We start from the raw sequence: 16,371 nt of genomic DNA, 5'->3' as shown, positions 1-16,371 counted from the left end.
TACTAGATCCCATGTTTCATTCGAGGCGTATCATTCGAGTTTTCATGACATGTTTCTTCCGAATTTCCAACAATAGGGGCCTTCACGATTCTAGTCAGTTTTTTGTATGGAGTTTGACAGTTGGAGGCTGAAATCATGTAAACACTCCATACAAAACCACACAAAAAAACTGCAATTTTCAGTCTAGATTATTCTAGCCACAAAGCTAGAATCAGATTCGAGTACCTGCTCGAAAACACGGTTTTGTTTACATTTATCCCAAGGTGCATTAAAGAAATCAGGTGATCGAATCTGGAATCAAAGTGTATGTAGTCCAGGTGGTCTCATAGCATTTTTTTATAACCAAATTTGAATATCACTTTTTGACAGAACGAGTGAAAACTTTTGCTCCAACGAGCTTTCTGGAGGCTTGGCGAATACCCAAAACACTCTTAAAATCTTCATTAAGAAGCAGAAGCGATAAAAATCAGTCTTCTAAATTCATACACCTTGGGATAAGCCCACCTGTATATTATACTCACTTAGATAGCTGCTCGAAAACTGCTATACAATGCAAACAGCTGACAGGCTGAAATTTCAGCCTACGAGCTTTAAACAGAAAGGGCCCCAATATCAGCCGATCTATTCGTAGTTTCAATATTTGTATTTTTCACGTTTTTAATGCTCTCAGTCGATGTGTTCAAATAATCGCCAAAATCTTCCAGATGTCGAACAGCAAATTCAATATTACGATTTGTTTCATTAACCTGTTCTGATAGCATCCTTTCTTGGTCAAAAGTAGATTCTTCCAAATAACGATTCGACATTAATTCTTCGATTACAACATCACGAGCAACGATAATCTTCCGATGTACAGTATCCCACACACGATAGCCATTGATTCCGTAGCCAACAAGAAATCCTACTTGACTCTTGACATCAAGCTTCGTTCGCTTCTCTTTCGGTATGTGACAAAATACCTTGCTTCCGAATATTCTGAAACGAGACACATTTGGCTTGTGCCCGAACCACAATCCGTATGGAGTTTTGCTCATACTTAAAGATGAGGATGGACTTTCATTGATCAGATGTACTGCCGTCAAAACCGCTTCATTCCACATCGATCGTTTGAATTTAGAATTGTCCAAAATAGCTCGTGCACGTTCCATAATCGTCCTGTTCATGCGTTCAGCAACTCCGTTTTGCTGCGGTGTATATGGAACGGTTGGTTCCATTACAATGCCCTTTTCCTCACAAAAATGTGTAAAATTTGAGTTGATATATTCACGGCCATTATCGCATCTTACTCGGGATATTCGACGATCAAAATGAGCTGTAGCCATCGCTGTGTACTTAACAAAAGCGTCGAAAACTTCCGCCTTTGATTTCAGCACGTACACTGCTGTAAAATGCGTGTAATCATCAATAAAGGTAACGAACATCTTCTTACCATCCCAGGAAGCTGGTATGAACGGCCCACAAACATCGAAATGGATCAATTCCCATGGTCGCGATGATCGAGGTCGAGAAACTGTTTCAAATAGTAGCCTTGTTTGTTTTCCCATCATACACGATTCACAGACTCCTGTGTGCGGTTTCACATTTCCACAGTTGTCGTAGACCCGTAATTCCAATATGACCATACCGACGATGCCATATTGTCAGCAAATCTTGAGAATCAGTAACCATGCCAGATTCGATATTTGGTGTTAAAATATCCAATTCATATAATCGACCTTTTCGACTTGCAGTGCACAAAACCTTAGATCCACGCATGATTTTTGCACCATTTTTGCTGAATTTTACTTCCATTCCTCGTTCAACGACTCGTTTCACGGAGAACAAACACCGACAAACCGACGTGACACTGGCGTTACAAAAGTGTCCCACACGAAAGTACTGTCATTTACCAGTGAGGCGATCACTTCTGTCAAAGTAAGCTCTGTTCACTGCTACTTCGATGTAAACAACTTTTCTAAATACAAATTGCAAAGGAAGTGTGAAGCAAGATTTTGTGAGAATTATTGGACAAAACACCCAGGAAAATCATTTTATAAGTTTCCAAATCAATGCAAAAGATGTGAGAAGTACATAAAACAATACGCATTGGAATTTGCGAAGAAAAACAAAAAGGGGATTTAGCAGTTTCTTCTCTGTGTCAGTGTAGTAAGCGAATCATTATAGAGATGGCGCTAGTGTTTAACGTATTTTCATTTGAAATAAGGAGACAACTTTTGAACCTCATTTTGTTCGAAGTGTCGCGTCGGTTTGTCGGTGGAACAAATTCGCAAAAAGTCCAGGTACATACAATACATCGTGTACTGTGTATGACAACTGCTCGTCTTGAATTTTCACAAATATCTTCAAATCTCCAATTACATCACTGGTTAGTGATACTCCCGACTTAACCACATTTATAACAATCGGTGAATTCAGTTTTCGAATATTCTGCAGATACTTTTTGTTGTTAATCATATATTCCGATGCACCACTATCGAGTATCCATTGGAAATTTTCATCTAAATTCACATCACCAGTTATAAAAGCCGTGTCGTCTTGGTTTTCCGCATAATGTGCCGTACTTTTCTTCTTCTGATTTTCCGCTTTTACGTGTCTTTCATTTCCTTTGTTTTCCGGACAATTTATACGCTTATGACCAGGTTTTCCGCAAGCATGACATTTGAAAACAAATCTTCCAGTATTTCCAGGTTTTCCAACTCTTCCAGAAAAGGCTGTGCTGGTTTCGACTGTTTCCACGTTGAATTGTCGTTTAACGGCTTCATTCAGCAAACGTGCTTTGACAAATTCCATCGGGCACTGTTCAACCGGCAACATTTCCAATACCGTAATCAGATGTTCAAATGATTTCGGCATCGATTGTAGCAAAAAGAATACTAATACCGACTTATCCAACTTGATGTTAGCCGATTCAAGTTCCCTGACGAGCTTTTCAAATGATAAAATATGTTCTTGCAATGTTCGCTTTTCATCGAACTTCATCGTAGATAGCTGTTTCAGCAAGTAAACACTCCGGAAACTCCTTTCTTCTCGAAATTTTCCTTTAACGTCAACCAAATTGCTCTTAGAGATGTTTTTCCTCGAACATATTCCAGTTGATTATCGGCTATTTTATGAATTAAAACCGATTTACATTTCGCATCTTGTTGCTTCCGTTTTAGCCGTTTTTCTGCATTTAGCGCTTCAATTTCTGCCGTCGGATTCACTTGAAAAAAATCTTCTTCTTCCAGAGTCTTTTCGATACAATGGAGTAACCCCAATTCTTCCAGGTATAATTCCAAACGAAAACTCCAATTCGAAAAATTCGTTCATCAAAAAAATACACGCGTTGCATTCGTTCTTCCTCCATGTTGGTTTTTAGACCAGAGTAACCTAATGAGTTTAGAATGTGTCTCTACAGTTTATTATACTAAACTACTACATCACTGAAGCTGCTTCTTTTGTACCCGTCGTATATGCAATGGTCTACTTTGTTTTTCCAACATAAACCATTTTTACCTGGGATAGGCATGTTTGATATTATGTCATACATATCTGTTAACGCACTAACCTGGTCATCGCTAGCAGTATATGCTTTTTTAAAATCCAATTTTGCGAAAGGTGTGTAAGAATTAGATATGCTAAACCATTATCATCGTCCGGAAAATATGTACGGAGAGCTACAGCGGTTGTTCGAGACAATCGGCCTCAGCACCTTTTTTCGATCGAAAAAAATCGATAGGCGCTCACGTAAAACTGACAGTATAACTATTTCATTCATACTCCTGCTTGGAGTCGATTCCCATCGAGTTCAGTACTTAGGGTAGGCAAACCATTTTTTAAATATTTAATAAATGATTTTTTATCTCCCAAAATATTGAAAAAGAACCAGAACAATTAGGGTAAATGTACCAATAGTGGTGCAATTTGTGTGGTACAGATGTATTTTAATGGATTTAAAGTGTCAGAAACGACAATTTCTGAATATTTCAACACATAACAGTTGGAATATATTTTATCTTCGTAATTACAACCATTGTAACCATGAAACACATCGAATTTACGAAAAAATACATATTTTTGTGATTGCTTCGTTGTACCTATAATGGTGGTATGGTTCCTATAGTCGTCGTATTGTGTTCCTATAGTGGAGGAAAACAAAGATGCCTCAAAACAGTGTATAATATCAATATAACTTAGTTTTAAAGCGGTTTTCGTGTGAATAGCAAGGATTACTGTCATAATAATGATTTCTTTCATAATGTGATCGTAAAAAAATGTATGAATTTGGTTGATGAAAATATTGACTAAAGTACTGAATAACACCTGTCGTCAACCCATACCCAGAAGAGTTTGCTTGATTTGAAGTCGATTTTTCACTCAGCCAAATAAACGAATTTTGGCCTTTGTTTGGTAAATTACTTACAGAAAACTCATTTTTGTTGCTTATTTTAATGAAAACAGTACGACACGTCAAAAATGTTGTCGAAAAAAATCCAAAATTAGCTGTTTTTATTGATTTTAGAACTAGGACCACGATAGGAACATGCCTGTTTAGTGTACCTATAATGGCACTATCGTAAAAAACATTTAAAAATACGTAAATATGGTCAAAAGCCAATGAATTTGAATAAAACAATATCATTTGATAACAATTATGTTAAAAAACTAATAATTGCGTTGTTATGTGGTCATTTAGAACGTGAACAAGAATATAAGAATCGTTATGAAATCCTAAGGATTTTGGAAAAATGTTGATACCTTTCACAAAATAATGGATTTTTCGGTCACTAAGAAACGGAATGGCCCCATTTCATTTTTAAATCCTTTGTAAAAGGCTAGAAAACATTTCACACTATCATAAATAATTTAACTACTGTTAATTTATCGTATGAGACGCATTTTAGTGCAATACCACCACTATTGGTACTAGCACCACTATAGGTACGTTTACCCTACCAACTTGCTTTTACATAACGTTTTTCAAAACCATTAACTTTGATTTGTGGCAATTTTCTGATATTCGAAATGACGTTTGACGTTTAACTGTTCGGCCGCACTTTCGTCGCGCTCCGTGATTTTTCAGTAATTTTCTTGTGTTTTCTGCGTCGCATCGCATTGTTGCCTATTCTACGGACTATTAAACTGCTTCACATCATCGTTGCGTGTTGGCGAATTGTTTAGTTGCACCGTAACTGTGGTTTCCTGCTGTTTTTTCCTGCTCCGCTTAGCAGTGTTGTGCTGTGATTACGCGTGATTTCGCGATGGCGGCTATTTGCTTCTCGTGTGCTGAACCGCTAGAGGCCACCGGCTGCATCATCAGTTGTGCATATTGTGACGCTACGTTCCACCGCGGCTGTTGCAAATTGCCCCCCGAGCTGATTGACGCAGTATTGTCCAATGTCAACCTGCACTGGAGCTGCATTGGCTGCACTAACATTCTTAAAAATCCGCGCTGCCGTTCGGTAAAAGAAATAGGCGCCCAGGTCGGTTTCCAAGCCGCCCTCAACTCAGCTGTAGCAGCTATTGGCAAGCTAGTTGAGCCTATTGTCGCCGAAGTTCGCAGTGGTTTTACCCTCCTTCAAACTGCATCCACGCCTCACATTCGGAATCCTGATCCTCGACCGGCTACTGGTAGAAAGCGGAGGCGCGTAATCGAGGATTCGGCATCTCCTGGTGTAAACAGAATTGTAAACAGTCGCGGTAACATCCTTTGTGCCGCGTCATCGCCAAACGCATACACCAATACCACGATTGCCGTCCAGCCGGCACCTACACAACCGCATGAACTGGTGGGAACCGACCCGTTATCATCACCGCTTCAAGCTGCACCTCGTGAGCCATTCACAGATAGGATCTGGATCCGCCTATCCCGCTTATCAACGGCCGTCACTGTGGAACAAGTGGTCGCTTCAACGTTATAGCGTATTGCCTGCTGAGAAGAGGGGTTAGTGTGGACAGCATGAATTGGCTTTCATTCAAAGTGAGAGTCCCGGCTATCCTTCGAGATGCGGCACTCACACCATCCACTTGGCCCGTCGGTATCGGTGTACGTGAGTTTTTTTCCATCCCGTCAACACGACCCCAAACCTCATCTCCTATAGCCACCCGAAACCGCTTTACAACACGCACACCAGCTACTAGTACTGATCACCGCTACACCACACGCACACCAACGACTCACCGTTTAGCAGCACGCACGTCTACTCCACCTGGTCCTGAAACAACATCATCCCAACAGTGTCACCCCCCGGTGAATGATACCTTGGAAGCACCCAACTCAACACTTGTTTCTGGACCGCCCCAAAACCACCGCCCTTCATCTCCGCACCTGCACCAGTCTACAATCGATCGCTTTTTTCTCAACTAGACGAAGTACCGCTCATTGCACGCAACAAACACGCCAAGCCTCATGCTCTGACAACGCAGCTCAATTGACTTACCGTATACCCGCTTTATCCAACCGCCACAATGACAACGCTACCGCTAAGTATTTAAGCTGCTATTATCAAAACGTTAGAGGTTTGCGTACTAAAACAAAAGAATTTCACCTAGCTGTATCGGAGGCTGAATTCGACCTCATCGCCCTCACGGAAACTTGGCTTGTTGACAACATTCCATCTGCTCTTCTCTTCAACAACAACTTCTCTGTTTACCGCTGTGATCGCTCTCTCAGCGGCTCTAGCTCTCGCGGTGGTGGTGTTTTGCTAGCCGTTTCTAACGCATACGAGTCGATAGAATTACCTTCCCGTGATCGTTCTCTCGAGTATATTTGTGTGCGCGTCACCTGCAATAACGCACATTTGTACGTCATGGTAGTATACATTCCACCGCAGCTTAGCTCCGAGATATCGACTCTTCGCTCTCTACATGATTGTATCAGCGGCTTCACTCTCACACTGAAGCCTTCGGATCTGCTGTTTGTTATTGGCGATTTCAATCAGCCCAGCATAAGCTGGTCCACAGCTGATCCTTCGTCCTCGCCAGCATACTCATCAATCACGCACTATGAACCAACTGCGCGCTCACTGGCCAACAACACCTTTGTGGATGGATTTAAATTTAACGGATTAGTGCAACTTAATCACATCAATAATTCGCACGGACGCATGCTTGACCTGCTCTACGCTAACAATGCTGCAGCTAAATTGTGTTCGCCTGTCTTTCCAAGTGTTGTTCCGCTTGTACCTCTTGACTCCTACCATCTGGCGTTTGACTTCAATATACGTATTAACTCGTCGACAACCGCATTTTATCGTTATAACTTTGCTAAAGCTGACTATGTGAAACTGAACGACATGATATCAATGTTTAACAATAGCTTTCATTGTTCCAATTTTATTTCACTTGACGAAGCAGTATGTTCATTCTCGTCCTTCATGCTGCAAGCCTTTGTTGTATGCGTCCCAGTTCAGCGTCCTAAACCTAACCCCCCCTGGGCGGATCGCACACTCAAACGACTCAAACGTGTAAAAAGAGCTGCTTATCGTCACTACCAAACGCGCCGTTGCCAAAGATCTCGCTCGATCTACTTTGACACGCACTCTTTATACTGCAGCTATAACAGGTTTCGATATCGCAGATATTTGAGTAAAATTCAACGTAACCTCTGCAGGTAGTGATGGGTCAAGTAGCACTTTCCACTGTGTGGTGCTGTGGTACCACGCACAGTCTACTGTGCTGTGTGTGCGTGGTACAGTATCGGACATTAAGATAGAACCCTGGTGTTTTCAACGCACCGTGCACTTGTTTTGCCACGTTACTTGTGTTCGTGTGTGTGTGTATGAGTGTGTGTGTGTGTGTGTGTGTGTGTGTGTGTGTGTGTGTGTGTGTGTGCATGTGTGTGTGTGTGTGTGTGTGTGTGTGTGTGTGTGTGTGTGTGTGTGTGTGTGTGTGTGTGTGTGTGTGTGTGTGTGTGTGTGTGTGTGTGTGTGTGTGTGTGTGTGTGTGTGTGTGTGTGTGTGTGTGTGTGTGTGTGTGTGTGTGTGTGTGTGTGTGTGTGTGTGTGTGTGTGTGTGTGTGTGTGTGTGTGTGTGTGTAGTAGTAGTAGTAGAAAGAGAGTGTGCTTTTTAATGTGTATTTGCAAGTGCGCGGGTTTGTGTCTGAAAAACGTAGCTTGCCATGATGTCATATTGCGTTTAAAGTATTCTGATAATGTGTGTTATCATGTGAAACATCGTGCGTTAACCCTTGGATAAAAACTAAAGTTTGCATCGACAGCAGCGCTTGTTCCTCGGACGAAAACGCAGGTGTGCTGTTTCATAAATGTTAATGCGACACCGGTGCGAAATGGACACGCGCTCAATAGCAATGAACTCGGCATTCCCTCACAGGTGTTTCTCCAGTGCACGCCATTGAAAGGCCTTCGTGCATATCTGCGTTTAACGTTGTGTGCGCATGGAAAACTTGGTGCGTGCATTGAGCTGGTGCGCAGTTGTTCTTTTCAATGGGCGTTTTGTTTCATGAGCGCGGCAGTAATCTGTTCTCGATTTTGAAGGGAAGACGCTTACTCGCGTACTCGTTGATAGTTTTTATCCATGCGATGTTTTTGCTGCTCGACAACGATGTAATTCATCGCGTATAGAAGTAGAACGCAGGCAGAGCACGGGATCAGCCGTGTCCAAGTTTTTATCCAGCCCGACGGTCCAAGCAAGCAATGTTAGTAACAATGGGTGGAGGTAAATATTGTGCCGATAATCAGCGCCATATGATAAAGCGAATGGCGGCTGCTGACATTAAGCGCAAAACGATCGAGTTCGTAATGGAACGATCGCGCACTTTTGTCGCAAACGCGCTTCGGACAACGGAAACGTGCTTGGACAACCGAAACGCGCTTGGACAACCCAAACGCGCAAGTCAACCGGACGTCCTCAGAAGACCATGGCGAAAGAAGACCGTAAAATTGTCAACACTGATCGCGAGGGTGGTGGTCCTGCTTATTATATCAAAAACCTAACCCAAAACACAAAAAAACTGCTAACAAAACTATCCGAAACGACCTACTTGTGAAAAAAACACACACACCAATACACACACACACACACACACACACACACACACACACACACACACACACACACACACACACACACACACACACACACACAAACCACACATAAACCTGTCCCAACGGGTGCATGCTGCGTTGAAAACACTAGGGTCCTATCATTCTGTCCGATACTGTACCACACTTAACACGTTGTTTGCCACCATACATGCCCACTGAACTGCCCCGTCAGGCCACGGAATCACTCTTTGATACGATTGCATTTGATTTTGCATTTTTTCTCTTTTAAATCAAATTCACCAATTCTCTTTGTTGTCTCAGTCGATCCACAATGTCGTTTGTTGAGCTAATTCCATGGAATTTCATTCTTGGAACCCCCCTCCCCTCCCTTCCCTTTCTTTACCTCTCGCAAAAGTCGGTGACATTCCGACTCCAACGCTTTGCAACGCTTTGGTGACGCGTATGCAAACGATGCTACAACAATGACAGGCAAAGCAAGGGCCGATCAAAGGGACGTGAAACTGTGAAAAGATCGTTTACGTATTGTCCAAGCTGTCCCGATCAACCTCAACTTTGTGATGAGTGTTTTAAGATTGTGCATCAAAAGTAAAGGATAAATAAATGAACTCCAAGATCTTATAATTATTGTTCATTCTCATTCTCATTTATTTATGAAAACATAATAGAAACTCATTTTGATATTTTAATCATTTTTTTTAAGAAATAATAACCGTGAAAGAAAAGCATTGTGAAAGAACCGATCAAATACGTGCAAATTTATCTCTTGTAACACGTCTTTTACAATGTGTAATGTGTCAGCCACTATGTGGCTGACGTGGCCAGATCGGAAAAAAACCCGTCAGCCACATAGTGGCTGACGTAGCAGACAACGTGTTAATGTGTGGTCGCACAGTTACTGTGTTATCGCACAGTTACTATGTTACCGCACAGTTACTGTGTTATCGCACAGTTAGTGTGCTTTGCACACTTTTTGTGCCCCGCACAGCTATTGTGCGCGCACAGTTACACCGCGCTCTCGCATCAATCGAACCAGACATCATACAGACATCATATAGACATCATCAGATTGTCGTCACTCGAGGCGTAAACTTTGGCGTAAACTTGATTTAAGCCATACAACTCTATACTCTTTTGACGGGAAGTTTATGCTCTCTCATACAAATCAAGCGTTAACTTTTTGAGTTTACGCTTCGTGTCCTGTTGGTATAACCCGCAAATCATAGTCGAACAAACGTGAGGATTTCCCGTCAGACATCTCGAACAAACAAGACAAACATCGTCTCGAACCGATCAAATTCCGAACAAATGTGGTGTCTTGTTCGATTGGTATCAGAGCGCAGTGTAATTGTGCGCACACAATAACTGTGCGGAGCACAAAAATTGTGCGGAGCACAAAAATTGTGCGGAGCACAGAAATCGTGCGAAGTGTGGCACCACATTTTTATAAAATGTGCAATTGTGCTCGCACATTTTACTGTGCTGTGTATGCGTGGTGGCACATTGCTACTTGACCCATCACTATCTGCAGGTGGCCTGACTCGTTTTGGCGCTTCTACAACAGCAAAACAAAATCCAAGCATACACCGAAATCCATTACGTAAAAAGGAGCAACAAGTGCCAACACTAATGAAATGTGCAATCTCTTCGCGGATCGCTTCGCCGATTGCTTTACACCGGCCATGAATGATACCGATACCATTGATGCTGCTCTCGTCAACACTCCGGCTGGCGCAATTAACATGAGCACTCCTTTCATCGACAGTGAGATTGTTTTATCTGCCCTAGCGCAACTAAAGCCTTCCTTCGCTCCTGGACCCGACGGAATTCCTTCTACCGTGCTGAAACGCTGTCAGACGACAGTAGCACCTATCCTTGCAAAATTGTTCAATGCATCGCTAGCCAATGGCTACTTTCCCAAAACATGGAGGAAATCTTGGATGATCCTATTTACAAAAAGGGCGACAGGACAGATGCCATCAACTACCGGGGTATTACATCTTTGTGTGCCATTGCCAAGGTGTTCGAACTAGTGATATACAAAAATCGGCTACATGCCGATTCCTGCAAGACTGCATCGAAATTTTCTGTTCGTGGTGCAAGCGTAATGGACTGACTATCTGCATCGAGAAATGCTACTGTGTGTCTTTTAGTCGATGCAGGAGCCCAGTGACTGGGACCTACTTTATGGACGGCACTGCAGTTAATCGACAGAATCATGCCAAAGACCTGGGCGTTCTGCTTGATTCAAGTTTGAACTTTAAACAGCATATCGATGACGTTGTAGCCAGAGGAAATCAATTACTTGGCGTGGTTATCCGGACAACTAATGAATTCCGCAACCCCATGTGCATCAAAGCTGTGTACAACTGTATCGTTCGTTCGGTTCTGGAATATTCGTGCGTAGTCTGGAGCCCAACTACCGCTTCTTCAATTGCTCGACTTGAGGCGATTCAACGTAAGCTCACGAGATATGCTCTACGCCTACTTCCCTGGCAGGATCGCAATAATCTTCCTCCGTATGCTGCGCGGTGCCGTCTTCTAGGCCTTGAACCTCTTTCGGTTAGAAGACGCAATGCACAGTGCTCTTTCATCGCTGGATTGCTAAATGGCTCTATCGACTCATCGCCATTGTTGCATCGAGTCGATATCTATGCACCATCCCGAACACTTAGGTCTAGAGAAACTCTACGGCTCGCTCAACCCCGTTCCAGTGCTGGTCGGTCTGACCCTATGTTCCGCATGTCGGCTGTCTTCAACACTGTCTCGGATTGCTTCGACTTCGACATCTCATCTCAGTGCTTCAAGGAACGTCTCCGGCTTTTGCCGTGGCCGCAGTGAATTGCGATGCAAATCTTGTTTTTGCTATGTATATTTTTTTTTATTGAACTGTTACATCTTTTTTTTTTTTTTTTTGTTAACGAAGAGTGAGCATATTCCATCCCCCTCTCCGACTCACCCAACTCGGCCGGTACGCTTGTGGTGCGTATTACTTCTTGCGGAGTCGTGTGTGCGGTTGCACCCTGGGTCACGACGCATCTTCTGCGGCGATCTGGTCTGCTGATTCTGCTTAATACGGTGCTTTCCGTGGTGCGACGCGGTCCCTTTGGTCCTATCGCCCACACTTCTGGTGGGCAATGGGGGGTCTGCATCGTTGGTCACCACTCCAAGCCCGTAAGACAGTTCTCCTGAAACGAAATTTGGATAGAGGAAACAAGAAAAAGGAGAAAGAGATAGAAGAAAGCTGAAAATAGATGAGAGAAGAGAAAAAGAAAGCTGGAAGAAACGAAAAGAAAAGAGATAAAAGATAAGTAACTTTCCAGCTTATGGTGGCCCTTGCGGCACGGGTTGTTGCCGTGCCGCAGGGCCTGAGGGACCACCATTTGCGTCCCTCGCCCGCCGTCTGGCCCGCCTGCGTCGCCTTGCCGTTGGTGGACGCTCAACATCCCATCTCGCTTGGAGAGTGGAGAAGATTGTCCTGGCGGCGGCGCGGACGGCCTCCCACGTATCGCTGCGGGCGCACATTTCCGAGACGATGTTATCCATTGTTACTCGGGAATGGCACCGCTGCTGCATCTCGTTCCGGATCCGATCGAACCGTGGACAGTGGAACAGCACGTGTTCAACGTCTTCCATGGCGTCCCCACATTCGGGGCAGTTGGGCGAGCCTTCCAGGATGCCTTTCTCGACGAAATAGGAGCGCAAGAACCCGTGCCCCGTGAGGAGCTGGGTGAGGAAAAAGTCGACTTCCCCATGCTTGCGGCCGACCCAGAGATTAATGTCTGGAATCAGCCTCCTCGTCTTCAGTCCTGGTGCTCCTGGTTGCCCTGCACCCGTTGTCCACTGGTCCTGCCAGCGCCTCATCGTCTCCTCCCGTTGTCGCTTCCGTATGTCTGATTGAACACCACCACTCGCTACCTTTTCGTCGTGGCAGCGGATATCCTCCTGCATGAGGAGGACTAACGGGGTGGTGTTGGCGACAACGCAAGCGGCATCATAAGAAACGGTCTGGAAGGCGCTGGCGACTCGGAGAGCCCCCGGTCGATGCGCCCTTTGGACCGATTTGCGATGGGTCTCCTTGTCGAGCACCCATCGCCCCGAGGTGGCAACTCCGTATCGGATGATACTGTTGCCGACGTTTACGAGCTGTCTCCTACTGCGGCTCTTAGGACCACGCTTATTCGGCATCAGGCAGGTCAAGGCATTCGTAATCCGTGAAGCCTTATTGACCACCCTCTCCAGATGCCGGCTGTGGTGCTGTTTGCGGCAGAGGTCCACTCCCAGGTACTTCAGCGTTTCCGTGGATTGGATCGAGTGACCGCCCGCTTGAAGCTCTGCGAGCTGCGGGACATGATGGGTACAAAAGATCATGAACCCGGTCTTTTGGTGGGCAAGTTCCAAACCGACTCCTTGCAGCCACCGCTCGATCCTCTCCAGGTTAGCCGTTGCTAATGCGCTGACCTGTTCCGTGGTCCTTCCCAAAAATGTGAAGGCCACGTCGTCAGCAAACCCGATGATGTCCGCTCGTAGTCCTTCGAGCGGCAAGCGGAGTAGGTCGTCGTACATGACGTTCCATAGTGTTGGTCCTAGAACCGAACCCTGAGGAACGCCAGCAGATACAGTCCTCGACACTATTCCTTCATCCGTGTCATAGTGGAGCGTTCGGCCAATGAAATAGTTCCGCAGCAACGCCTGCAAATAAGGCGGAGTGTTTTTACGCTGCAGAGCTTGGCCGATCGCTGTCCAGTTTGCCGAGTTAAAGGCATTCCGGACGTCCACCGTTACCACCGCACAGAGACGATCTCCCTTTCGCTTCTTGTCTAGAGCGACTTCCCGTTGTTCATCACCCGAGTGATGGCATCAACGGTTGAACGCCCTTTACGGAAACCGTATTGGGCGTCCGAAAGTCCCCCGGTCGACTCCAGATGGGTTGTCAGCCTCCGCTGAATCAACCGCTCTAAAATTTTCCCCAGCACACTCAGCAAACAAATTGGCCGGTACGACGAGGGCTCCCCAGGTGGTTTCCCCGACTTGGTAAGCAGCACCAGCTGTTGCCGCTTCCATGCGTCGGGGAAAGTGCCTGCCTCCAGTAGCTGCTTATAGCTTTTAGCAAAAACTTCCGGAAAAGCCAGAATTGCCACAGCTGCAGCCATATTCGGAATGTTGTCGTCCCCCGGAGCTTTCTTGGGGTTGAGTGAGCGGGCAATCTCCTTCAACTCTTCCGCCAACTCCTCCTCCGAGACCGGATCCTGTGGATCCCCACCTACTTCCGTCTCGGGCCACTCCATCGGGGGACGATCAGGAAAGAGCTCATTCACGATGAACTGGAGCTTGTTGGCATCCCGTTCCATCGGAACCCGAGCTCCTTCCCACTGCTGCTTGCGGATTTGGTACGCAGGGCCAAAGCCGTGCGGTTCCAATTGTTCCGGCAGATCCTGCTTGTGTTGGTCCTTGCTGAGTTTGATGGCCCGTTTCAGGGCAGCGCGTGCGTCCGACTTCATTTGACGCCTTTCCTCGCGCTGCTCCTCGGTCCGGGCCCGGTCATTCCATGAAAATGGCTGCGCAACCGATCAATCTCGGACGTCCACCAATAAACTGGCCGCCGGCCCTGTCGCCTTGGGGGTTGCCTAGGCATTGTGCCATCACAGGCCACCGTAATGGCCTGGGTCAGCTCCTCTGGCGTAGCAACATGCCCAAAAATGTCCTGGTCCCTCAAGATTTCAACGAACAAATCCTTGTCGAAGAATCTTGTGGACCACCTTCCCCCATTCACTGCTGAGTGTACCTCGTTGTTGGCGCGCTGTCTCGGAACCCTGCCGACCACAAACTTGATAGTGTTGTGGTCACTTGGGGTTTCGTCACACACGCGCCAATTGTTGTCCCCTACCAAGGAGGGGCTGCAAAAGGATACGTCCACAATGGAGTTGCGACCATTTGCCCCAATCCAAGTGCTCTGGTTGCCCTGGTTCAGGAGAACCAATCCCAGAGCAGCCGCCGCATCCATCACAACTCCCCCCCTAGATACCCTTTCCCCATCGTTTGGCCTCCGCTCCATCCCCCATGCACCTGACCAGGCGTTTACATCACCCCCGATCACGGTGTCCCGATACCGTGGAAGTACAGACACGATTTCAGTCCATTTGCGTTTGTACTCCTCGACAGTCAAATCGGAACCCACGGGTGGTAGGTAGACGGAACAGAAAACGATTCCCCGCATCTCGACCACAACGAAGTCCTCGCGTTGGTTGTCAATGATGCGCTGAAAGGGATAATCCCCAACTGATACCACTGCTACCCGACCAGTGGTATCGATAACCCAATTGCTGTTATTATTCGGCACCCAATAGGGGTCCGAGATAATCAGAATATCACAACCCTCGGCACGAGCACTTTGCAACAGCAAGTCTTGTGCCGTTTGGTCATGATTGAGGTTCTGTTGGAACACTCTAATCATGACTGGGCTGTGGGGTTACCTTTCCAAAGTAGCGGCAACTGCGCTGGCCCAGCGAATGCCCGATTGCATCCGGGCCCTCGCATCCCAAGCACTTCCGCTCCCTAGTGCACGGTCCCTCGTGCTTATCTTCCGCGCAGCGGTGGCATTTGCTACTGCGGTCCTTGCCACGGCAACGGGCAGCAATATGCCCGTATTCGTAGCACCGGTAGCACTGCCGCCGACGCTCCAAAAGCCGAAGCCTGCAGCATTTGCTAAAACCCACCGTGTATTGCCTCGCCAGGGCCTGGTCGGTCACCGCTATTGCTGGGCAGTCGAAAAATGCAACCAACGTACCGTAATGCGTTTTTACGGTCGTGATCTGGTCGCTGAAAATTTCAACGCCCAGCGCGGCACTCATTTCCGAAGAAATTTCTTCGGACGAAGTGCCAGGCGGAATGTTAGTGCAGTTCACTCGCACTGAGGGTGTCCGCGGTCGGCATTTTGCTTTGCCATCAAGGGCCGCAGACACCTCTCTCCAAAGGGTCATCGTTTCCTGGTGCGACATTGGTGCTAATTCCAGGAGTAGATGACCCTTAAAGTTTGTGCGAATTCTCTGCACATCCTCTTTTTTCACCTTTTCCCTCAGGATAGGCATCATGTCTGCGTGCTTGAATCCCCCAATTGATTCAAGTTCAATGGCGTTTGGCATTCGGCCGGCCCTGGGATTAGAAGCAGGTGCCGGCTTTTGCTTGGGTTGGGGAACAGAAGGTGGCGTGTTTGCGGCGAGGCTGGCTGCTTGCTCCGCTTCACGCTGCTTCTTCCTCTTCCGTCTCTCCCGGCGCACGGCGGTCTTCCCCTTTACCGTCCGCCATTCTTGCGCACCCTCTTGCCCCTCTGATGGTCCAGATCCCTGGTCCGTCGAACAACTTTTCCCTTC

The sequence above is a fragment of the Anopheles arabiensis genome, chromosome 3, assembly GCF_016920715.1.
Source record: "Anopheles arabiensis isolate DONGOLA chromosome 3, AaraD3, whole genome shotgun sequence".
NCBI classification, from domain to species: Eukaryota; Metazoa; Arthropoda; class Insecta; order Diptera; family Culicidae; genus Anopheles; species Anopheles arabiensis.
Note: the sequence above shows the minus strand (reverse complement) of the source record.